Below are 26,732 nucleotides of genomic sequence, written 5' to 3' on the forward strand. Positions count from 1 at the left end.
CCCAGGTGTAGACGAAACTGCCGAACACATACTGTTCGTATGTCCTCGTTTCAACGTCTAAAGAAGAGCAATGCTCGACGTCTGCGACTGGGACACAACCCCTGATACCCTTATTCAGCGGATGTGTCAATCGTTGGAGAAGTGGAACGCAGTCTCGACTGCAACCACCCAGATTGCCTGTAGGCTACAGGGAATTTGGCGCACCGAGCAACAGACGACGGGCACGACTAACTAGTGATTGGTTAGTTGGAGCGAAAAAGGCCGAGCGTAGAAAAGTGAGGTAATGGTCTGTTCATGCTGAGGCAGGTTTGGCGCAGCGACTGGACTGCAAATTGATCCGGTTGTGCGGTAAAAAGATATCCTCATATAAAGTTATGGGTTGCCTCTTATTCTTGCACATGCTTAGAATAGGAAATTTCAAAAAAATCGGTTGGCCTTCAAAGTTAAATAACTTTTTCGGGGAACCCCCAATCAATATGCAAACTTCAACAAAGCTGTTCGTTATAAAATAAGCTACACGACCATAAATTTTGAGGTATGCAGAGTGGATTTTTTTAATGTTTTTCTTTTCGAGTTTTCATACATATTACTATAGAAACTTGAAACCTCTTGTGGGCGAACTAGAGCTATCGGACAAAGCTCATATTTTGCATATGATTTGTGCATCTAATTACCATTTGAATTAGCAGTGTTCCGAAAAAAAGTCAAAATTGTTGCCGGTCTAGTGAGCATCCAAGTTAGTCTCACACTGTATGCTAAGGGTGAGCACAAAAGTCAGCCTCACAAGGTATGAAAACGGTGAGCATCCAAGTCAGCCTCACATGGTATGTTAGAGGCTAGCACAAAAGTGAGCCTAGCAGGGAACGAAAAAGGTGAGCATACCAGTCAGCCTCGCAAGGAACGAAAAAGGTGAGCACAAAAGTCAGCCTCATGTGGAGTGTTAGAGAGTGAATCAAGGTGTGACAGAGAGAGCACCCAAGTAAGCCTCATACAGGACGTATGAACGCGTGAGCGAGAGTGAATGAGTACATCAAGTACAGCCATCCCCCCAGAAGTAATACCGAGAGGTAGTCCCTGGAGGGAACGATGACGGAGCCCAATGGAGTTTAGTCGGTATTGATGGCTGCGTCACCATTCGAGCCCGACACACCCCCAGTACACCCCGTGTGGTAGCTTGGCATCTACTAATATCACGTGTACTGGGCTAGTACGTAAATGTATTCTCCATTGTAAAAAAAAATAAATAAAAAAAAAATAGAGAGGCTGTCTGCTGTCACGTCACGGGATTCACGCCGATAACCAAAAATAAAGAATCAGATGAGCAGCAAAAAATTGCTGTCATCAGTGCTGAGCTCCATCATGGTACTGATGGCAAACCTGCTAGACAAAAGAGAATGAAACGGTTAGCAGTTAAAACAGTAAGCGATGCTTATTGAGTTACGGTTCTCATTCCAGTGAATTGACAACAGTCAGACGGTTCTCTTCTGAATCTCCCACTCATTTGAATTATTATTGAGAGGAAGGCAAACTGACACAAATAGAGGCAAACAAATCTTGAGCGTTTTTTCAAAACGTCATATCTGCAATGAGTTACTCTCTGTTTATACTTTCTCTTTCGATTTTTACGGCGTCACTATAACACTTTTCACTTATTTTACAGTACAGATCGAAAGACGGTGGTTTTAGCTAGCATATTATGCAAAGATCTGAGGGATAAATGTTAAAGTGACCGAATTATTAACAGAAGAGAAAGTAAACAAAGAGAGTAACTCATTGCAGATATGACGTTTTGAAAAAACGCTCAAGAAATACTGTTATGACGGTCATCTTATTACAAACAACGAGCTTGAAATAACAAACGGGCGGTTTCACATAAATAGCTATGCATAAAAGAAACAGAACCCGACCAGAAACTCATAACAGAAATATTTCAAAATTATATCTCACATTGTTACTTGTTATAAATTTCTGTTATTTTAACTACTAACGAGACCTAATATATAACACAAAATGTTACAGAAATTATGTTCTGTTATAATCTTGTTATTTCATTCTGATCGGGAAAGGTGGAGAAAAAATCAACAAAGCACTGAATGCTGCCTGAATACAATACACTGGTAATATTTCGTTTACTATACCAATACAAAATAAATGGTACTCAATTTGTCTATCATTTCAAAGCGTTCTCTCTCTCACGGCTTCTGTGAGAGATAGTTAACTGAAACACTATCCGAGGAAAATGGAAATGAAATAACGGTCATTTTTGTGGTGATACGGTCACTTCATATTTACCGTCACAATTCAAAGACCATCGTGATACTGCACAGCACTGGGCTGTCATATTATTTCGAAAGCAGTTCTCAAGTCTTAGAGCATCAAAGCGGTAGTTAGATGTTAGATCCCAAATGCTAATTTCTCAGAAACTGTTTCGTGTTAATTGTACAATCTAATTACACGGTTCTACAATGATTTTGAACTTTTCCAATGACCTGATATAGGTTATAGATATCATCAAAAGCAACACAAAATATTATATTAAATGAAATCTTAAACTCTTGATTTATAGCAAAAAACTATTTTTCGGGACATTGAACACTAAAATATTAGCTGCGCGGTGAAAGAAAGAAGCAGAAATGATCTATTCAATGCTATGTATATTGTTCTTTTGTTTAAAATTCGACGCGGGTTTAGGACAACAATTTAAAAAATATGGAATGTGTTCAACATTTTGATAAAGAAGCGTATTTTTCTATTAGAAAACTAGAGCGAATTTTCAATTTCGCGCCTGGTGACCTGTTTATCTTCAAAATCGGTTGATTTTTCAAATTTCTTCCGAAGTTAGAAACTTGCTCGCATGATCTCTTAAGGGATTAGTGCCATAGTTGCGCACTATGGGATTATATAAATATAATTAGAATTATAATGTTAATATCTTATCCAAACTAATTTCAAATCAAATGCATAACACCCGGACAGAACACTATAAATTTGTTTTTGATTCTGATGTTTAGTTTCTGAGATATGCATAATTATGTGCGTACTATATACTTTTTGCTGTTTTTTTAGCTAATCTGTCAAACTTGACAACATAGGCATATATTTTATCACTAAAAAGGTTCCTCTAATACCTTCTCTACAATCTATAGATTGCTATAGTCGGACTATTATCGTTTTTAACATTGAATTTGGATCAAAGATCATTTTGCATAGCTAGAAATAAGACCAAAACTTGCAATTTATTATTAACGCCAAAACGGCTAATAGCATCTTAAGAAAATTTAATGGTTGCAAGCCATTGGATGTTGTGCTCTAGCAGATTAATCTCCCTACAAGTGAGATATTTTCATTTTTTTAATTGTATTGAGCTTCAGTAAATTTGTAGCTCTTACTTTTGAGGAATTCCACGAAGATCCGCGGAATTCCTCAAAAGTAAAATCTTTAAAATAGTAACCGACACTCTTTGCTTCCGATGAAATTTTGCACGTTTCACTGGCATGGAAGACTAATCACTTTTCTCAGTCAATGAGATCATTTTGACTCAAGAGCAATTTCTAAAATAGCATAGAAGCTTTGGCATGCAGCATATTTGAAAAAAAAAAAAAAATTGTTCGATAACATCAAAAAAAAGTTGTGTCATTTAAAAGAAAACAAAAATTTATATTAAAAATTTAAATTGAAAAATACCCATTTATTTTAATATTTTATGTTTTGCCAACAACAATCTACAGATAAAAGAAGCATATCGAATGTAATGAATGGAGAACTTAGCGTGTTCACTAAAAATGAGAATGATTTCATTTCCTTTCATGAATGCTCTCCAAGAGAATCTGAACTCCCTAGAAATGGGTAACATGTTTCTTTTTTTTTAGCTCGGGTGCTGTCAGTTCAATCGAAGATGGTGTCGAAACAGCAAGCACTCCGCGAGCGTGTTGTACGGTTTTACAAACCGCATGGTCATCGTGGAAAAAAGTTTACGGTAGACCACTTTCGAGACGAAAATGTGTCCGTGAGTACAGTTTACCGGATGCTGGAATCCCTGAGCCGAAGAAGAAGGAAGCGTTGAAAAAGCTGGGCAGGTGGCTACATTCGATAATCCCTAAAGTATCGGCGAAACCTTGGTTCAGGGGGATGGATGTGGGCCGGGATTTCATTCGCGTGATGTTTCGGCTCATGTCCAATCACTACACTCTGGACGCTCATCTCCGGCGTATTGGGCTCACTTAGCCTTATTAAGTCTTTGGAGAAGTTTTTCGTAGTTTATGAGACCCCTCTTTTTGTTAAAACAACAGTTAGGGTGGTTCTAATTTTACCAAAATCAAAAAATTAACTTTTTAATCATTCTAGCTAGAGCCAAACGACCTTCAGCGAAGTTGTAGAACGACAAATTTTGGAAAAGTTTGCTGAAGACATGTAAGCTCTATCTGTCATACTTTTTATTTGACAACAAATTTAACGTCGGAACTTAGGGTGTTTCTTCGAAATACAGTTTTATTCCAATAATTTTTGTTGTATTCATTTAAAACTGAAGTAGTCTTCAGACAACTTTAAGATTGTTTCAAGGCGAATAATTTGGCGAATGGCACTATATATCTAGCTATTTCCGTTGAAATGTTATGAACACTTTTTCGCCAAAAATGGGGTTGTTTTGAATAACAATATCACTCATTTGGGGCAAATAAAAGATAATTCTTTTTGAACTATAAATAAGGCCATGTTTAGAGCTATAATTGAGCAAAGAATGGCGAATACGATATTTTTTAAAATTTAATAAAATTGATTTAAAAAAATCTATTTTTGAAATATTAAGTGCTTATATCTTCTGAGCAATAAAAGCTAGAGTTTTGATGTATTAGAAGAAAATGTTCGTTTTCAAAAACTCCGAAAAACATCTGAAGGATAGGTTGTAAAAAAATGAAAACTGAAAAAGTTATATTAAAATTTGGTTTTTCATGAATTGACTCTTTGTAATATGTTCAAATTACTTTCACGGTGAACAATATAAAAATTGTAGTTTTGTTTTCATGATAAAATATTGCTCTTTACAATACTTTTCTATTATTTTAAATAGTGGGTAGGGTGGTTCTAATTTTTTTTTAAATCAGAAAAATAACTTTTTAATGGTTCGAGATAGAGTTTCGCTGTCTTCCACAAAATTGAAGATAATAAAAATTTTGAAAAACTTTGTCGAAGACACTGAAACTCTATGTCGTATACTTTTCATTTTACAAGAAATTTACCAAAAAAAATTAGGGTGTTTCTTAAAAAATGGTTTTCATTGTATAACTTTTGCAGTTTTGAATTTTCATTAAGATCACTTGAGAAATACTTTCAGATATTTTGAAGAAGAACAATTTATCCTAATATATTGAACCTCTAGCTTCGCTCGTTAGAAAGTTATATATACTTTTTACTAAAAATAATCAATTTTTTGAGTAAATATTGCAAGATATAATAAAATATCGTGTTTGCCATTTGTTGGTGATCTATACTACAAAGCATGCTATTTCATATGAAAGCAACAGTATTCAATGTTGAGTGCCCGAATCGAAGATAATTCTATTTGAAAAAGTTATATTTTTTATATAAAAGTTCATAAAACTTTAAAACGAAAAAAGTGAAGTAGTTAGTGTTTCAAGCAAATTATGCGCCCTAAAATAATTTTTAAGTTGTCCAAAGGGTACTTTAGAGTAAAATAAAAACTTCAAAAGTTATAGAAATAAAACCGTTTTTAAGGAACACCCTAAAGCTTACATTTGAATTTCTCGTGCAATGGAAAATATAAAAGCTAGAGCTTGCATGTTTTCAACAAATTTGTCTAAAAGGTGTTGCTCTACAACTTCATCGAAGACAGTAAAGCTCTATCTCAAACCGTTAACAAGTTCTATTGTAAATATTGCTAAATTTAGAACCACCCTAGCATCGGTTTAAACAAAAAGAAGGGCCTTGCAAAGTACAACAACTTTGCCAAACATATTGTAAGGCCAAGTCATTTCATTTTAGCAAAAAGTTAAAATTCCTGCTAAATTTGCATTCTTGACCACTATGGTTTGATGCAACTCCAAGACGAGACAAAACATCTGTCGAATGACCCAACAACACGAGACCTACAGTACAATATCACATGCACAACGCGGTGTGTTGCCGATCCGCATCTGAGCCGTACTTCGAAGTCGTCTGGAGGAACCCCCGCCGGCTCGAGGAAGGCCGCCCGGCGTCCCAATATTTGATGCATCCATCCGAATCTGTAACCCTTGTCGTTGATTCCCGATGCCGGAAACTGAAAATTTATATCTACCCCCTCCCCCCGCCCTGCCAGCCTTGTCCACCCTCTCTCCCATGTCTCTGATACACAGATGTAGGACTTCACCACCCCCCTCCCCCCTTCCACCCATTGAATATCTTCCCAAAACTTATGTGCCCCCCCCCCTATTTTTAGTTGATCAATATTTAATCTCGTTAAGAAATGCCCAACAGTAGCAATACTTAAGAATAGCCCTAATTAATCCCTCTAATCTTAATAAAATTGAACCTCTCCTCTTGTATATGTATAAGTTAGTTGTAAAGTTTTTTTAGTTTCATTATATAAAAACAAAATAATATTGAAATGTGTAACCCCCTAGTTTTAAGAAATTCAAAATGTGAAACAATGAAAAAATGGCACCTTTAAACTAGCGCAAACGTGTCTTATCAAATAAACGAATTGAATAAAAAAACTCCATTGCAATGCTAATTTTACGGAGGTGTAAAAACCGATTTTTTAAGAACCACCCTACCTAAAATCTTTGAAAAATCACAACAAATGAACAATTTTGGTCTACAGTCATTTTGGTGCAATGTTTTGATAGTATTTTTAGGGCAAATCGGGAGCACTGATTTTAAAAATGACTGTAGTTTCTAACGCTGTGCTCCTGTTTTTTTTCTAGTCAGCATAGATTTTTTTTCAAAAATTTTCGCATTATTATTAAATTATTATTAAAAGTTGCTACAAACATCTGACAATTTTTTGAAAATCTGGAAAGGCGTATTCAATTCGAAAAAATACGTGTGAACAAAAAATGCCACTTTTTTACAAAAATTTGACGTTTCGCGAAATTCAAAATGCTGCCATTTCAAAAACTCTCAATGGGTTTTGATCAACAATGGCTATATTCGTATGTAATAAAAAAATGTGTCTTCTTGTTCAATGAATTCATGTTAGATAATTCCATGGGCGTTAGACGATACCGTTTCGATTAATGGTTTTCAGTAATGTCGGAATTCAATCCACTAACCGAAAACCAGCTACCGATGAACACTCCAAAACCGAACTCTCACTTACTTCAAGCACCGAAAGTCATTGTTTATTTAACTTTGCTCAACCTGAACAGTCGGAGGCCGACGCGTGATCCAAAGGACCGTTCCGACAGTCTAGTGTTTGTTGGTCACCATGATTTTACTCGCGTGTGCTTTCCATCAACCATCAGCAGCACCTCAACTGCCACCGCATGAGTGGCGAGGGCGCGGCTCATTCTGTTCGACTTGCTGTTGTTGGAGAGGCCACTTCAGCGCTAGCTTTCCTCTTTACATAGCTGCCTACATGATGGGAAAGATCGGATCGATCACTTTGGCTCAACTCTTGCTTGTTTGCTATGTTGCGATGATCTCCCTCCCATCCGTCTTCATTGACTCTTACTAACCGTTGTTGGCGCGGGTTCTGTGGGATGCTATATTTCCCAAAGCAATTTACGGCGATAATTTTAGCTCTTTTATTGCTTTTTTTCTGTTCGCCGTTTGACTAGGCGAAACCGCGTGCGCACTGAAGCGATCTTCAATTTAGTAGCGTTCGCGAGGGAGGCTGGGCAAGCGGAGAAAAAGTGTGTGCGGCAGACTTCAATGCGGAAAATAGCTTCGACCATCAACAGCTGTGGTGTTATGCTCTGTTCACGCTAAATAGAAGCGATGATCTGTGATGATAGGCATTAACGCCGCATGCCGCAGCCGAAGGGGATGATCATTAGTGGACGACACTCTAGTGGTCGCTAAGTAGCGGGGTTGAGCTTGATTGTTATCGGTTGTTGATTACTTCTGGAGGGCCGAAGGGACTGTCTATACTGGAGTATTTCACTAGCTCGGTTTACCGATGAAGCGTCACAAGATTCCTTTGCCAAATAATGGTAATCTTGGAATTTAGTTCGATATTTACTCCCGTCAAACAGTGCTTATATTTCGGTTGTCGGCACGGCGCTGAATTTCCTCCTGCCGTGTCCCGACGAATCTCGTCGGATCGTGACGGCACACGTTGTGCGCTGCCGTTTCGAGGAAATGTGATTGAAAATCAAATCTTATTTCTGTTCCCACACTTTTGCCGACCGACCACGGTCGGTGAAGTCGGGACCACGCGAACCTTTCGCAACAAAAGAGAATCTACGGAGCAGAGAAACCAAAAAGCATGCGGGCGTTCCGTAGTTGGCACAGAAGCAAGCGGAGTGGCGGCACGCAAGAGGCCATTATGTGTTCATCAACAATCGCGCGGAGCAAAAAAAAAATAGCCGAGCGACCGATAACACGCGGCCTGGTCGTCGGGTCGGTCACATAAGGTGCAGGGACCCGACTTACCGCTGCTGCCTGCGCCTCGCGACACAAGATTACTGCACGATCGATCGATCTGCGGTGTGGTGAGCCGACCGAAAATGGTTTTTGCCTTTCGGTGGCTTATTATTTTCCATGGCGACGAGAGGATTGTTGTGGAGCGAGAAGGGGTGCACTCGGGAGCTGGTGGGGCGGTGGTAGTCGTGATCAAGTACGAAAGCCGCACGTCACCACTCATCAGCGCAATCATCGAAGCAAGCAGGTCTATCGTTATGGGAATGGGGTTGGGGGCCAAATTGTGTTGTTGGTGTTGTTCAAGTTTGAGTTTTTTTCTGGTCACTTTGTTCCGCAAAGGAAGCTACCTTTTGAGGTGCATTATCCAATTCAGAATGACCGTGGGATAGAGAGCTTCAAATTTGTTAAATGTTATTTATTTATAGGGGGAAATGAACGGTTTAGAACGTGAATAATTTGGAAATGATTAGAATGAAACATCGTTTTCAGATTTTTACGTTATTGCTGGGATGCTCGTCGAGTTAAACTAAGGTTCTCGTTGAATTCGAGAAGCAGCACGCTCATTCAAAACTACTCAAAATTTGAGTTCAGAGCACTCAATTTCAAAAGTAATAGCAAAATGTCAAAAAATGAGTTTTAATTTGAGTAGAACTAACTCATCCCTGGAGTAATCATTAAATGTTCAAACTTCTGAGTGAAAAAACTACTTACTCTCAAAAAAGTGTGTGGAATCAGGCGTCGACTTAAACTAAAAAAGAGTTTGCAATTTAAGACACTGATTGTTCATAAAACTAGAAGGTAAGTTTGATTGAGTTTCGCTTGTTTTCAATTCTAACTCTCAGTTATGTTTCTTTAGTTTCTGCAGTTTCCACAAGATGCCGATCGGCATGAAATAGATGCAGAAAAAGACCCTCAGATTAAATTTCCGGACATCGTAAACGCCTGGACAACGGACTGGAGGATCAGGTAAATTACATTTGAAACACCAATTCATATTTTTGCAGCTTTATTAAAAATGCGGAATGATTATTTTCCGAATTTGCCTTTTGAGTAAAATGTACTCAAATGGGACATTTATGTCCCAAACTCAAAACTGAATAAACTAGGAAAACTCAATTTTTGACTACGTGCACTTTTTATGAAATTGAGTGGCTGGCAACTCAAATTTGAGTTGTTACCAATGAACGTGAGTATTGAGATTAGGATTACAATATACTTTTTGCTATATGTCTCCCTAATAAGAATTTTGTGTAAAACTTCAATAAGTTGGGTTCGATTCCATCCGATCAGTATATGGCAGCCGACTTGGTCACTACAAAAGCGTTGAATGGAAAAGAAAAGCTTCAAAGATTGTGTTGGGAACATAAACACTTTTAATATCGTTAAAAGACAAAAAAAACTGATAGTGTTTATTCTGTTTTTGTAATCGTTTTTAATAATCATAGAAATTTCATCATGCAATGAAAATGTCTGTATATTGTTGTAGTTGATAAAGCATTGCTGATGCTATACTTGGAATCGTTGGTTGAGAAACAGTTTGTGCTTTAACTAATGATGATGAGTCCTCTGTATTCATTTTGGTTGAAGCAGGTTCTTATTTGTTTGATAATACTACGTTCACAATACGAGTTAAAACGCGTTTTAACGCTATCTTGATGATGTTTTTCTTGTTTCCAATTATTATAACGTGTTTTAACTCTGTAGTGTGAACGTAGTATAACACTATGTAGGGTTTTCCGCAGTGCGCACTTTAACACGTAGGAGACTGATTGTCGTGAGTGCTCAGCGTGGTAGAATCTGGTTACACTGTCACGAAGGAAGAAATAGGCTGCCTCAGCCTAATTCTCACCACTTCCACACCGTCACTAATACCGACGAAGAAATCTCTCAATTTATCATTTCTAGCAGAGAGATACGGAGATAAAGCCTACCAATACGACTTTGCGTATTTGGTGAAGTTGAACAATTAAAACTAGATCATTCAGAAATGCGACACTTACAAATGCGTGAATTTTTTAACTTTTATTTCACTCTAAACTTTCTAAGAACGACACAAAGAAAATAACAAAATGAACCACGAAGGAAATTTGTTTCGCACTCTTCTCTTAATACCGCCATTAGCCTTGGAAAATCTTTAGTCACGGCCTAGTTGATTCGACAAATTCTTTCCCCGACCAGTGTCCCTGGTGACTGCTTTCTTCATCTTCATTTTCCGCTTCACTGTCGCCCAATACCTCTCTCTATTGGACGAAACTGGGGACAATCTTTTGAGATGAACTGGATTTACTGTAGTTGACCCATCGCAACATGTCAGTGCTTTAAGGGGAGCGACTGGTGTAAAGTTCTCAAAACGAAAGTTATTTTATTTTACGATTTTGAAGGTAAGGCACCAATAGATTTTTTGTGTAATGTTAGAATTGCTTTATACATTTATTGTGTATGAAAAAAAATATTTTCAGTCACACACGTTCCAAGAGTAGACGTCCGACCATTTCCTCTTCGAGAAGCGCCGCGGCGAACACGATAACTCTCGATAGAATTGGCTGATATGGGAAATTCAATACGTTTTGTAAAGCTTAGACCTGTCGTTAGCCGATGAACCACAAGAAATAGAAAAAAGTTCGAGTTTCGGAAAATGGCTTCATGAAAACCGAAAAATCTCATATTTTACTGTGAAATTCGCTCATTTTCATTGAAAATAGTAGGTAGAATTTTTTTAATTCAGTTTTCTGTGGTTCATTGACAGGCTACATATATATTGGGCACCCTCATAAAAAAATCAAGTCAATTCGTTGATTAGTTTTTGAGTTATGACCCATCGGGGTGGGGTAGTTTCTCTTGAAAATTTGAGTAGAAGTAGTTTAGAGTGTATTGTTTACACTGTATTTTTATCGCCGCCAGTTTTTCGAAAATTGTTGCCGATACATTAAAATTTGCGTGTGTTAAATGACTGTTTAAAACAAAAGAAGTTCAGCGTGGCCACCGAGACTTCGGGAGACCTTTCTAGAGGTTCGATACTAACAATTAAACGGATAAAAAAGTCGATTATTTTTGCCCTCTACACCAGACGCCTCCCTTAACTGGCTAGATCTGGCGAGAATGTAATAAGACCATCATGGGACTTAATTAAGGTGAAGGTATGTGGAAGCCAGCAACGCACGCTTGTTGCTAGGCACTGACGCGCTGTTTACATTGAGAAAAAATGGAATTCGAAGTGAAAATTTAAACGCACAAATAAGAGTTTACGGACATTTTCTTTCGGTTATCTGCATATTGGCAGAACATTTGAAGTTTTGTTAGTAAACGATTAAAGTTTCGCGGGTGTTTTTTCAGTGGTATGTGATTTAAGTGCATTTGAAACAGTGTTTTGTAAATGAAAAGAAGAAAAATAAAAGCGTTTCCAGAAGAAACCCCAAGTGAAGAGGGGTGATATTTTCGCACAAAATAAGAGCTATAGATGGAATTCCGTCAAAAACTCGGGTTGATTGTATAGGAAAATGCTCTAGCTTCCTCAAGTAGCAGTTTCGTTACACACCGGCAAGGTTAGTGTATTGAAAAACGTATTTTTATATTTGCTCATGTTAGATACATGGTTAGGCAGGGGAGAGGGGTGTCTGCGGCGTAGAAGCTATGTTGTGGTTCGCATGTCTAATGTCCTTAAGTGTAAACTTTGTTTGTTGAGGTACTGCTTTTTGTATACATCCAAATTCGTAGTCTTTTCTATCACAAAACGTTTGTTTACTTACCACACGACAACCTTGCCCAATTTCGTGTCCTTGGGTACGAAAGTAACCCCGTTAGCTTCGTATCGCTCCAGGGCAACATTTGAACAATGGGACGAAGCTAGATCCGACCAGAAGATCGTAGGGCCCTCGTGTTGCTTCAGCAGAAGAAGCAGACGCTTCTGTAAACACTCCTTGAGGTAGATCTACTCTATTTGTTGGCAAACTGTGAAAAGGTTTTAATGGCCGCAAGGTTCAAGTGTATCGATTTTGTTGGCTATCACAAAGAATTTTTCTAAGTCCAAGTAAACAGTAGCAAACTAGCAAACTGTCTCAAAATGATGACACGAGTTCATTTATGACTGCACCGTAAAATATTCAATAACAACATTCGACGACAACAACATTCGATGCGTACAAATCAACAGCCACGATTTAATTTTACTTCGGGTAGCGGACCGAATAAATACCTAAATCAAGTTTCTCCCAGACACATCAAGCGGGAGTAAAACCAATATTTTGGCTGATGTATACCAAAAATAATATCGGTCAATTTATACACTTCTAGATATTCTCATAGCATCTTTTTTTCTTTATTCGGCATGTTATAATTTCATTTATTGCTAGATCCTGAATTAGATTCATACTAACATCTACTAACACAGTTAATTACATATTGTATCATCTTTCCCATTCCAAACGTAAAAACGCTCGTGGCCTTCGCAATAGCACAAACCTGGTCACAAACGCGAACATGCAATTGCAATCATCTACACATACTTACGCCCGAAATGTTGCCAACATTAAAACATCCTGGTAATTAAGTGAACTTTGTAGCACAGATAAATTTACAAACGCGGTTTCATGCATTAACCCACCGCTTACGCTATCATGAATCGGTTACGTTCGGAAGTTTCTACCCTCGGTTACAGCAGCCGAGACTCATGACTTCAGTCGGACAAATCAAAAAATGACGCTCATATTCACCAAACAACACGTTCCATGGTGGCAGGATCGGGAACTCTAATGATATAGGGAAACCGACTCTCTTGTAGCACATCTACTATACACTAAAAATTAAGCATCAGATTCACAGTCTGCGCGCGATCGTTCAAGAGTACACGCGAATATGCGAATGACAACACGATTGAAAAATACACGCTAGCACAAGCAACAAACACGTTAACTTACAAACGCTCGAGCCCTTCGCGATCACACTGTTACACGTTTAGTGAACTCCTGGACTCGAACGCTAAAACTCACACCTTCCACTCACACACCACCACAGGGATCACAATTAGATTCATACATACAAAGTCACACGTCCAGTTGCATCACGGAGCGTCGAAAATGTTTCAACATCACATTAAAATTTCGTTTTTTAAATCGCTCGATTTTTTTGGTAAATCATGTATCGGTTGAATAGCTGAAACCTTTTAGAAGGAATTCTTTTCATCATCCATAATTTCAGACGAAAATGTCGTCGTGCGGCATCTCTCCCCTACAATTGGTATAGATGCCGCATCAAAATTGCGGGTGAGATGCCTCACTCGATGGCGGAGGATCCATAGCTAAAAGTATTTTTTTCGCATCGGGATATCATTAAATGAACATTTGCGTTAGGGATAGGTTCTTAATATGATATATCCACAAACTAACAGACCTAACACAGTGACACATAAAATTATGAGTCTATTTATCTATATATTTAAACGGGCAATATGCATCTAAGTAGTAGTTACTTCGGTTTATTCTTTAAAGTTCCACATACAAATTTTCGTGAATACATTGATTTGTAGTGATGTCAATATTGGTATAAAAACGAAAATGTCAAGTAATTAATGCTATTTTTTCAAAATGAATCTTTCAAGAACAAACCTAAGTTATATAAATTCATTGTTGGGAGAAACAGCCAAAAACTGCGTTTAAGGAACCCCTACTAACATATATCGCTTCCACAAACATATAGATAAATAGTACCCTTAATTAAGTTACTCCAACTGAAACAAGGTTACGGAAGAATAATATTTTTAAAATGCGGAATAAATTTATTTTCTTGAAATGTTTGTACTGCTAGCCGATTTATAGGTGTAATCAAACTTCATGAATCTCAGCTGAAGACACCTAATAACAAAAACATCAAGAGAGCTAAAAATACTTGTGTTCACCATTTTCCAGCTTGAAACCAAAGTGCGGCATCTCTCCCGCAATGACCTTTCTTTTTAAAAAAATTCGTGAAAATTTGATGACAAAAACCATTTCACAGTATTTTAGAAACTGGTCGCAGTTGATAAACATGATTTCATCGAATATTGAATGGTTTACTTTGATGCAGGATCGAATTTTAGAAATGTGCGGCATCTCTCCCCAAATTACTCTATATTTGGAAAAGTCGTTGTACTTTGCAAGGTCGTTCTTTTTGTTTAAACAGAAGCTAAGGTGGTTCTCATTTTAGCAAAAGTTAATATTGAACTTTTTAACGGTTCAAGATAGAGCTTGACTGCCTTGGAAGAATTTGTAGAGCAACACATTTTAGACAAATTTTTTAAAGACATGCAAGCCCCAGCATTTATACTTTCCATTACACGAAAAATCGAAATATAAGCTTTAGAGTGTTCCGGTTTTATTTCTATAACTTTTTTAAGTTTATTATACACTAAAATACCATTTTGACAACTTGAAGATTATTTTAGGGCGCATAATTCTCTTTAAAACACCAACTACCAAGCTTTTTTCGTTTCAAAGTTCTGAGAACTTTTATATAAAAAATATAACTTTTCCAAATGTCAAATAGCACTTGACATTAAATATCGTTGCTGTCATATGAAATAGCATACTTTGTAGTATAGATCACCAAAAAATGGCAAATGCGATTTTTTTAATATATATTTAATTAAAAAGTAGTTTATTTCTAGTAAAAAGTATATATAACTTTCCAACCAGAGAAGCTAGAGGCTCGGTATATTGAAACAAATTGTTCTTCAAAATATCTGAAAGTACTTTAAAAGTGATTCTAATGCAAAATCAAAACTGCAAACTGTTACATAAAGAAAACCATTTTTTTAAGAAATTCCATAATTTTTTTAATATAACTTTTTCAGTTTTCATTGTTTTCCAACCTATCCTTCAGATGTCTTTCAGAGTTTTGGAGACGAATATTTTCTTCTAACATATTAAAACTCTAGCTTCTATTATTCAAAAGATATAAGCACTTTATATGTCAAAAACAAATCTTTTTAAATAAAGTTCATGAAATTTAAAAAAATATCGTTTTCGCCATTCGTTGCTCAATTAGAACTCTAATCATGACCTTATTTATAGTTGAATAAGAATCATTATTTATTTTATTTATTTATTTATTTAAAGGCCCATAGGTCATTAGCCTTGCGAATAAGAAAAAATATGATAATTAACATTGCATTATACACATTTACAAATCTGTTTTGTTATATAGATATAGTTGCTTTGTGTGGTTGATTCCTCAGAGAAGGTCGAAAAGTCCCGCATTTTTAGGGAAAGATAGTAGCACTTCTTCTCGGGCGTGGTCGTTGGCAAGAATGTCTCTAATGGAGTTCGGTAGATTATAGTGCTGTCGGAGGTCGCTATACTCCGGAGAGTTCACTAAAAATGTTCCACCGTGGTTCCGACCCCGCATGTAACACATGTTGGTGGAGGGACATGCGATACTGTGCGGGCATGGGAGACTTTTGTATGCCCAACTCTGACTCGCGACAGTACTCGTTGTTCTCTTCTGTCGGTCCGATCTGTGCAGCGGTCGAGCGAGCTTTTGATGCGCTGGAGGTGTCCGGTATTGCTGCACCCATGATATACGAAACTTTCGGCTATCCTTAGCTTCAACTTGCTGGGACAAGTCTGGTGAGGTGTCGGCGGGCATGTCTCCCTCTGGCCGCCAAGCGGTCAGGCCGTCGATGCTGCAGTGACCGGGGACCCAGCAGATTGTTGTGAATGGGTCGTACACGGCCTCGATAGCCTGGATGAAGAGGTGGCGCTATTTTCCGGACTCGAGGGCGGAGATGACTGACAGAGAATCCGACAGCAAGAGCAAGGTGTATCTTCCGGTTTCTAGACTATGGCGAGGGCGATTGCTGACGCCTCCACTGAGAAAACCGAGTATTGTGCTGGTAGGTGGAAGGAGAGTCCTTCCCCTATTCCGCTTACTCCTATACCGACCTCATCACCAATCTTGGAGCCGTCGGTGAAAATGTTTATGTAATTGCTATACCTGGTAGCCATCAGACGGTTGTATATGGCTCTGACTTCACTACCAGGAGCGCCGGCCCTTTGTCCTGCAGACAGACTTGTGTCCAGGTTGGGTCCACCGACGTGCCAGGTCTGGTCACGAACTCAGCGTAAGCAGGCGATCGGTGGCAGATCCATGTCGGTGTATTCCCGATGGATCTCGTTAGCTGTCTGTAGCAACTAGTAGTCCTCTCCAGCTGTACATTCTAAAAATCCCAATGCTCTTCTAGCGACGGTGAGTGCAGCCGCCCAACGAAAGGGGAGAATCCCGGCTTTCATGCAGGCCGCTTCAGCAGGCGTGCTGGGTAGCAGACCAGAGGCTGCGCAAATTGTTCCGTGGTACAGCGGGCCTAAAATGTTGGTAAGCCCTTCCATATTGCAAGACGTCAGCTTAACCCCGTAGAATATCTTGCTGTGGACTAGGGCCTGGCTAATGTTCAATACAGTGTATAGATTGCAGCGCTTGTGCCGGGAGCTGATTGTTTTAATTAGTCGCAACCAGCTCCTGCAGTGGGCTTTGATACGTTGGAAGTGGGGCGCGAAAGTGAGCCGACGGTCCACGGTTATCCCCAAGATCTTCGATTCCTTACGGTAGGGAACGACCGCCCCGTCCAGCAGGATCGGCCTCCCTGTTGCAATGTGGTTTTTGTTGCAGCAGTGTGTAATCTCGCTTTTAGCGGGTGCCATGTTAAAACCGACTGGTACCACCAATCGGCTCACCGCGCTTACGGCAGCTTGGAGTTTACGACGGGTTCGCCCGATGGTCTTTCCTATGGTGACCAACACGATGTCATCGGCGTAGACGAAAACGTATATTCCAGCCGGCAGGTTGGCGAACGAAGAATTCATGGCCACCAGGAACAGTGTTACAGCGAGAACAGATCCCTGGGGGACGCCGTTGGTCTCCGGAAAGACGTCGGATTGGGCACCCCCGGTTCCTACGCGGAATTTACGGTCGGATAGGTAGTCTCTTAGAAAGCGGCCCATGTGTCCGGTGATCCTCCAGTTGGCCAGCTGTTGCAGTACTCCATGACGCCACACGGTATTATATGCCTTCGCAACGTCGAGCATCGCGATGTCGGCGTGCAGGCCGTCGGTTACGGATTGGCGTACCACCTCTCCGAAGCTGCCGAGGTAGGCATCGGATCCTGCTCCACGTCGGAACGCGAACTGGTTCAGAAGTTTTCACTCCTCCAGTAGGTCCACCTGCCGCCTGTTGACCATTCGCTCCATCGTCTCGGCATAGCAGGGGAGTAAACTGATTGGGCGGAAATCATCTGGCGTTCTGTTCCTCTGACATCTGGCTTCGGGAAGGGGATTACTAGGGCTTGCTTCCATGAAGCGAGCATCGGTTCACCGCTCCAGATGCGGTTAATACTGTCCAAAATCGCCCGCTTGGCTACTGGCGGGAAATGTCGAAGTAGAGAGTAACCAACGTGATCTAATCCGGCAGGCTTGCCGTGTATTGTGTACGTGAAAGGCTGGTTGTATACTTGACCGGAATCAGGTTCGAAACGAACGGGCCTGCTCTCAGCCCTTTGCTTGATTCGCAGGAACGCAGCTGGGAGGGCGGTGTCCGCGGAAAAGGGAGCCGAAGTGTTTGCCTAGTTCGTTACCGATGGTCGTGGGATCGATCGTCGTGCACCCGTTAACGGCGATGGCGTTGCCACTATGACGTCGCTTTCCGCTTAGAGCGTTAACTCTCCGCCAGAGTTCTGTAGTCAACAAGTCAGGAGATATGCCTTCCAAAAATCTGGTCCAGCTGGTGTTTTTTGCCTCATCTATCGCTTTCCTGGCCTCGTTTCTGACTTTTCTGAAACCATCAGCTTGCTGGCTTCGGTGTGGGTCGTCCATAGAAGTCTTCATTAGTCTCCGCAGCGCAGTTCGGCGTGCTCTGATGGCTCTCTTGACTTCTGGGCAGGGTTACCACTTGTCCTGGGAATACAGGAAACAGCGGCCCGATTGAAGATTTTGGTGAGCTCGTCTGGAGTGTATGATTCGTCCCGATTCATAAGGTCGTCGACGATCTCTTCATAGCGGGACCAGTCCGCCTGATCGTAAAACCACCGCCTTCGACGGGTTGTACCAGGTGGCGTCTGGGCGTACGTAACTTGGATAGGGAAGGGGTCACTGTTGCATGGGTCGGCAAGAACAGTCCACCCGCAACATCCTGCCAGCACTCCCGAGCAGATAGTGACGTCGATGGCGGATTCCGTCTGTCCGCGGTTAAAGGTTTAACTGCCGTCGTTGAGAACGACCGCGTCGTTGTTTTCGACTACTCCGGCGATGTCGTTTCCTGTCCTATTACACAGACGTGAGCCCCACATCGTACTTTGTTTACATCTCCCATGATGATGAATGGGGTTTCAACTTGGTCGATAAGCCGCTGAAGTTTGCAACTCACATTCCGAGTTCCGCCAGGAATATGCAGGGATATAACGGACTGTATATTCGATCCTTCAGGCGGCGGCTATTAGTTCGGTATCCAAAGTTATCGAACGGGACGGTATATCGACCCGAATGGCCAGCCCCACCGTCCGGTAGATGCTGTCCCCGCTGGCGGCATTCCACGAATACCAGTGTCCAAACCACGACGCTGGGTTCGTCTGATCCCGGTTGTGTGTCTCCTGCAATGCCAGGCAGATGGGCTGAGTCTTAGCAATGATCCTTTGCAGGTCGCCAAGGCATCCTTGCTGGCCATTTGTGTTCCACTGGATGGCCAGTGTCGTTGAATTGATGTTAGAGGCTGTAGACTGGGGGCTAGACGAGGGCTGGTCCAAGTACGCTGCACCATCTTCTCTTCTGAGTTCTTCTTAGTGGATCTGGGAGGTGTTTCCGTAAACTTCCGCGGCATTGTTAGAGATACCTGCGAGGGATATACAAACAGCAGACAGTTTCGGACTGATTGTATCGTACGAGCTTACCCGGAGATAGGCCGGGTCTCCCGCACCAGCAGCCGCCGGGGGTGCATCGCAGATAGGTGGAACTTCCCCGGACGAGGCCAGCACGGAGAAGCGGGCGCTCGTGTTTAGGCCATTCACGTTTTTATTCGACCTAGTAGTGTCTTCGGTGAGGGTACCGTTGCTCCCGTATTGGCAAGGATTAGTTTGCCACTGCTGTTGGGTGGTAGACTGACTGCTGAGTGCTTCTGGGCTGTAACGTTTTCTGGCAGTGGTACCTGGAAGTGGTTTACAGGTACTTTCCCGGGATGTGCCCGGGCCTCCCGCACCAGCAGCCGCCGGGGGAGCATCGCTGCAAAGCGGAACGTCTCCGTTCAGGGCCGGGACGGGGAAGTGGGCGTCACGATTGGTGACTACTGGATTCCTGGATGGTCTAAAACGTACCGGATGCCAAGAACAACCGGGAACCGGGCTGAGGTCTCGTCGTACTCGTTGCTGTTGGTGAGTAGATGTTTCCCGGCTGAGAGTTCTTCCCGGTGGTCCGCCGGGTGCGGGGATATCGAGAGACCTGTACCGGTTCTCGTTGCAGTGGAGCTGTTCGCTTGGTTTTCCTGATACTGGAATCATCTTTTGTTTGCCCCAATGAGTAATATTGTTATTCCAAAGAACCCCAGTTTTGGCGAAAAAGCGCTCATAATTTTCGAGAGAAAATATTAAGAAACGTGATGCCATGAAACAAACAATTTGCCTTAAAACAATCTTAAATTTATCTGAACCCTCCTTCAGTTTTAAATCAATACCGCAAAACTTATTTGAATAAAACAGTTTTTTCTAAGAAACACTAAGAAACATCCCAACTTTCGATTATTTTTTTTGTGAAATGGAAAGTATGACAGATAGAGCTACATGTCTTCAACAAACTTTTCCACAATTTGTCGTTCTACATCTTGAAGTTCGTTTGGATCTAGCTGCAATGATTAAAATGTTAATTTTTTGATCTTGGTAAAATTAGAACCACCCCAACTGTTATTTAAACAAAAAGAAGATGCTCACAAACCAAACGAAACGAAAACTTCTCCAACTTTATAAATCTGTTGTTTAGTTTTAGTAAAATCTCAAAAGTCCTGCTAAATTTGCATTCTGGACCACTGTCCAGTACTGTTAGTTTATAATCAAAGCGCTTCTTTTTGTTCGGTACAGTGCAGTTTGTGACCGGTTGAGTAATCTGTTGACAGCAATTTGTTTACAAAAACTTACTCTTGAAATCCTATGAAATAATTTGAAAAAAAGTTTATGTCTTCTCGAATTGCCACGCGATGGAAGAAAAAAGTAGACTTGCGTGAACTTCAAATATTTAAATTTCCAAAGAAAAAGAAAAATGCTATATTTTGACTACTTCTTAGCTTAGCTTAGTTCACCGCCCGTGAGTTTCCCGTGATTGATCAAAGTCTGTTGAAATTGCATATTGAACCAATTGTATGATACTTGGGAGTAGTTCATCATACTCAACGTGCAACCTAAAGAGACTAAGATTATAATATGATCGATAACGTAGATGGCCACGCCCATGCAGGTCTATTTTGGGATGGGAAGGAATGTTAGTTCAACACTTGTGACTATTATGACCGAAATTCTCTGCATCATCCACAAGTGTCACAGGATAGGATTGGTGTCAGTAGGTAGGGAGATGAATCAGGGTATATCTTGGTAGATATTGTGATTTAGCTAAGTACTCACGCGCTTTGTCTTTTCATTCCATTCCATTGAATTCATTCAAATAGGCATTTGAAAAATTATACTTCCGGGGGACGTAATGAAAGGATAAAGCCGCGTGGAATATGATAGAGGTCTATTCATCTATAGACAATATGATCTTAGCAATATGTACGAAGTCGCTCGCGATCAATTTCCGAGAATTCCAAACGAACAGTTTGAACTCCGAACAGCCGGCCATCGGGAGTAATTCTTCTTATTAACACTTCAATAATCATTTTCAAAGTTTGCAGTACTAAGAAAGCGTACAAATGTATAAAAGATATCCCAAATGCATGTGAAAAAATTCACTGCGAAATGTTAATGACAATTTGGCATCTCCACTCTCCCTATCAGACACGTTCCCATAATTGGGTTAAATACCAATTGCAAACAACATGTTTATTATGCGTAACAAATATAATAAACACTAGGGGATCCCTCGGTGATCTAGAAGAAGAATGGATGGGAGAACAGCAATACTAGCAGATACCGACTACCATATGATCGGTGCAAATTCGAACGAGCGACGTAGAGTACTGCACTGGATGATTTTGATCAAAGGACCAGGAATGCGATTTTACGAAGCTTTAGCTTCCGATGGCCCTACATTTTCTGACAAAGTGAAGTTCTGGAATGTTGAAATTTTTATCACTGTTTAGGAAAGCAAAAGTATCATATAGCTAGTGTCAGGCCTTCATGAGACCTCAAGAAGTTACTTTTGGAGGTATTCGTAAATGTAGATTTGTCGGTAGACGGTTTCAGATTTAATAAAAAATACCTAATTTAACACATCTACAGATCGTTTACAACATAAAAAACTTTTTGTGTAATTCGACAGCTCCATCTTAGGCCAATTCAATAAATTTCCTACATGAAAGTTTCCTTTTAAAAAAAAAAACGGTTTTTAAACCAAAGCTTTGGAAGTTAAACCTTGGCGTGGAAGTGCCGGTATATTAATATATTCTGTTACTTGGTGTAAAATTAGACTTCGTCCTTTACGGCTAACACACAACCGCCAGAAGAAACTTAAAACGTTGGTACACAATCGAGAATAGCGAATCAGAAAAGGTGACTATATGTCAGTGATTCACTAAATACAGAATGGATAAAGGTTATGATGTAAAACCTTAAGGTCCGTCCACGTTAAGTCTTCGGTACGGAGCAATACCTCGACCTAGGAACTCCTAGCATGTTGTTAGTCGCCTCTTGGGAGCAGTTCCCAGAGGTTCTATTCTTGGCTGAAATAGTGCAAAAAGATTTCAGCCCGCCGGACACCACACTGCTATATTTTGACTACTTCTTATGCCCAATATGCCACCAAGTTTTACTCAAATAAGAGATAAACAAAAGTTATACTATCATCTGTATTTCGAATTGCGGCGAACTGGCCACCTCTGAGCAGCCCATTCCATTTACTAACCCTTTTTATCTCACTTCTCAAATCACTAATCTGACGCTAGCTTCCTCCATTTCGAATAACCTCACCATTAAAATGAGAAGCAGGGAAAAAAGCATACCAACCACATAACGACTCAATCTTGTGTTTTTATGTCCCACTTCGAGTCCAGTCAACATCATGATTATCACGCGTGCACCATCCTCACCACCCAGAGAACTACCCATCGAGCTACGGTGCCGGAACGTGTTCCAACTGACATCTTTATTAGTCTTGTCTAGGTGTCTTGCCCGGAACGTGAGCCGCACAATAAACCGAACGAAACACACAAATTATTAAAATGTATTCAACGTCACTTCACTCCGGCAAACAGTCTCCGGCAATGAAGGGAGATTCCACCTCCAAGTAAAAGTAGAATAAAAAGACCGGAATACATAAATAATTTAAATCTTGCATGGAATGACTCAACACTCGTCTTCGGCTGTGGAAAACATTTAAATCAAATAATCACGCAAAGGAATCGGAAAAAAAGTATCCCCCAGCGGGGAAAGGATCAACGAAGATCGTTATTTTCGGTGCCAGCAACAATCCAACAATAAATAGCCAACGAGATAAGATAAACATTTCACTCTATTGAATAAATTGTTTTCTTTTCGAAAGTGAGACGCAGTAAGGCAGTTCAACCCGTAAATTAAGGATATTCGACGGTCGTGTGGTAAATTCCAGAGCCAATGGAAAACCAGTGCAAAACAATTCCGGAACAAAACGTGACCACTCGAAGGGCTGTTCCGCAATGACTTTTTTGGGGGAAAAGTTGGCAATCGTTTCTCGGAAGATGCCATTGGCGGACTCGAACTCCACCAGTTCTTGTGCGATGCGGTAACTGAACCACCACCGAGCCACTCATATTGATTTCACCTTACGCGTAACTCGAGGGCGTAAGGTGTTGCAGTGCAGTAGGATTTACACGTATCGACAGAGAAGATTATTCGGGTCCGATTTTTTTTGTTATTTTCGATAATGATCTCGTGACGATCCTCGGGGATCAATTCGTCGTGATGGCGCAATCTGTACGAAAAATGCGGGTGAAACTAAAACACAAGGGGTTATTTTGAACCAGCATTCAATCGCAGTATGGTAAATTAAAACTCACGCCATGATGTGGATCACGGGTTTCGAACAAAAAATCTGGTAAAAATTTGTTAACGATTTTTTTTAGATCTCAGAATATTGCCACTATAGCCGTCATAAAAACCGAAGCGGCACGCTTCGTCCGGACTCATTGGTTACACTGTGCGACACCAAAATATCAAACCGTACCGGACACAACCAGAAACAAAGCTAGGTTTGAACGATTTTTTCATGATTGTCGAATACTGCGTTCACGGCCATAGCCACCCGCGACACCGTTGAGTACGTTAGGGCCGACTGCCTCAACCGTTGACGTGTTAAAATTTAACACGTTTGTGGTCGACGTAGCCGGCCTAGACGTACTCTATTATATCGCAGCAGGTGGTGGCTTTAAGCACGAATACAGATGATCGTAACTGAACTCACTTTCACAAATTCATCTACCTACTAAAGAACTAAGAAAAAATAACAATACGGTGTAACATGATTTCGATGACTGGGAAAATTGCCGCACAGTGCCATTCCCCAAAACTGCACCCGTCATCAAACTCCCATCAGGCCCCGTATTATCGCGCGCTCCATTTCCTGTCGTCGCAAATGCGCGTGCACAGCCAGCAATTATAAGCTTGTGCAAACTTCCGTTTTTCTCTCCGATTCGCTTCCACGAAAACCACAATAGTAGGGGTATAACGTTCGTTCGTGATCGAATCGATTCGTTTGTTTATTTACTCCCATAGAGGCCAAACAACTTTCAATGCTTACGTTCATTGATGAATGAAATAAGCAAAACAAATAAACAATCGACTCGAAGGGTGTGCGTGTGTGAGCGGGCAAAGTGCGTCGCCTCACGATACTCGCTGACCGAAAACAATTCGCTGACAAATGCTCTAAAATGTAAACTTTTTTGTCAGGGAGTTTGGCGTTGATGGGTAAGGGCCCCAAACACTGTTCACACGAGACCTTCTCAGGCCGAACAACTATTCGCGGTCGTCATCAAATCTGAACCGGGCTATTATTGTGGTTTCAGTTTGCCACTGCTTGCTGCGCAAGTGTGTGACGAATTTCATGAATGAACTTTTCGGAGATAGTGTTTCCAGGGAAGTGTAATGAGCGTAGGGATTTGAATGGACGGCTGGACGGAACGGAACAACAATGTACGAACAGTAATCAAAACCACACGAACTTTTCACTGGAATAAGGGCTCTCCTAGCGGGTGTATATTTTAACACACAGTAGGCCGGTTCCATTCAAACCCGAGAAAGCATAGACGAGTTGAATGCGATAAATGCGACACTGCCCCCGCAGATCGAGGTTTTGTGATTAGCAGAGCCGTCTGGAAACCATGCCGAGCTGAAATTGGACACTTGCTGACCACTCAGCGTTTCACTGTGAGATGGAAAATCGGATCAGCGTGGGAAAGTTTGGTTCAGTCGCTGTTCTTTGTTTGGATGGTAAGGGATATCAAGTGGAATGATGCACCGTCAGATTACGTTGCTTGTTGTTTAGAATTCTGGAACAATTACTATACTTAACCATCATGCATGGGTGAAGAGGGGGGGATAGAAACATGCTTGGACACATCTCCAATCCAAAGTAAGTGGATTGTATCGAAGACTACATATTAAGAAGACTGATATCTCTTTCATTTCCCCATACAAACGAGGAGCGACAGAGGGTACAGCGCCTCTAATGGAGGAAGGTGAGAAGTTTAATGTAAAAGTGTATATGTGTGTGTGCATTACTGTGGGAAGTACCACCTTTACCCGCAAGTGGTGTTGCTGTTACTGTCTCCAAATTCAGGACAGAGTTGCCAGTCTTCATGGTATGCAGTCTTCGATTGTATGCTAGAGATCACTACTTTGAAAAAAAAAAAACTTATGTTTCCATATCCGTCGATGGAGGGCGTACTTCCGAGCATGCTCAATCATCCTGATTGCTAATCTAAAATTTAATCCACCTAGCACTGAGATGAGACATTTCTTATGCATATCAGTATTTACCATTCATTAGTTTGCAGAACTATTCCATCGCTTGATATTGTCAATATAAATTTGACGTTGTTATTACACTCACCATCCACCGTATGCGTGACGTAATTGGCTACATCCATGACATTTACAATTTCATACTACTATTATTATTGTCACTTTGAAAAACTTTGTTCATTCCATCAGTCTTCACTATTAGAAAATAAAAAACGAGATTAATCCACCTAACAGTGTGATGAGACATTTCTTATAACTCTTATCACTCTCTTCGAATATTATATCGATTGAGAACATTTATAACATGATGTTTGCTTCACATTTGGTCCTAAATAAACATATTTAATTTAACATATGGTGGTGGTGGTAAGTTTCATAGAAACGCTCAAATCAACATTTTCGGATATAATATCGATTAAATTAGCATGGAACAACATCGTTACGAGAAATTTCGAAAGTCAAATCAAATCAAAGGTAAAACTAAAAAAATGCCTTTTAAAATAGCCAGACAATCCACTTAATACTAATGCTAATAATAAAATATTTGTTATTCATTCAAAGCATTAAGTATGGAAGAACTGAATTTCCTTTCAGGGACCATTTTGTGTGTTGGCCCAAAAAATAAAATAAAATTCATTGCGTATATTTGAAGTATATGGACTTTTTCTGAGTGAGCACCCTATTTCGACTCACAATAGAGTTGAACAAAGGATTTTGATTCGAACCATAATTACTAATCCTGGTACCAAAAAATAAATTAGGACTCTCTGAATTTCCAATTATAAAATATAGGTTTTTGTCGAAAATGAGTTACCTGTTGAATTGTATTCTGTATCACCACTGAATCGCAATGCACAAATAAGATTACCAGCAAATATTATAAAATAACAATATGGTTCACTTCTGTATTTCTTAAAAGACGGCACACTGGCGCCACCATGGCACAAAAGGTTACTAGTACACTGTAAATTTTGCAGTACGTAATGACAATTCTCAGTTC

The sequence above is a fragment of the Topomyia yanbarensis genome, chromosome 3 (genome assembly GCF_030247195.1).
Source record: "Topomyia yanbarensis strain Yona2022 chromosome 3, ASM3024719v1, whole genome shotgun sequence".
Taxonomy (NCBI): Eukaryota; Metazoa; Arthropoda; class Insecta; order Diptera; family Culicidae; genus Topomyia; species Topomyia yanbarensis.